Consider the following 265-nt stretch of genomic DNA (forward strand, 5'->3'; position numbering starts at 1 on the left):
TTTTTTTTTAATTAAATATTAAAAATATATATATTCAGAATGAGTTGTTACTTTGATATGTCTATGTGGACTATTCCAGATTTCTAGGAAAATTTTTACATGTCTCCAGGCACAAAAAAATGGGAAAATACACAAAGGTGCACCTAAAAATGACCTAATTGAAAACCCCTACCTGGAGAGACTAAATGTAACAAATAATGCGACTAAATATCTGGCAGAGATTATTTTTAAAATGAGAATATCTGAAATAAACTCAACTGCTCTC

At 29.1% G+C, this 265-nt stretch overlaps 1 long non-coding RNA gene across 1 annotated transcript in view; it reads right to left on the bottom strand.

The window, feature by feature from the left end:
• Positions 1 to 265, bottom strand: part of LOC128251300 (uncharacterized) — a 3802-nt gene that overhangs the window by 140 nt on the left and 3397 nt on the right. The gene's annotated exons all lie outside the window — the stretch shown is intronic.

This window comes from Octopus bimaculoides, chromosome 30 (genome assembly GCF_001194135.2).
Source record: "Octopus bimaculoides isolate UCB-OBI-ISO-001 chromosome 30, ASM119413v2, whole genome shotgun sequence".
In the NCBI taxonomy this organism is placed as follows: domain Eukaryota; kingdom Metazoa; phylum Mollusca; class Cephalopoda; order Octopoda; family Octopodidae; genus Octopus; species Octopus bimaculoides.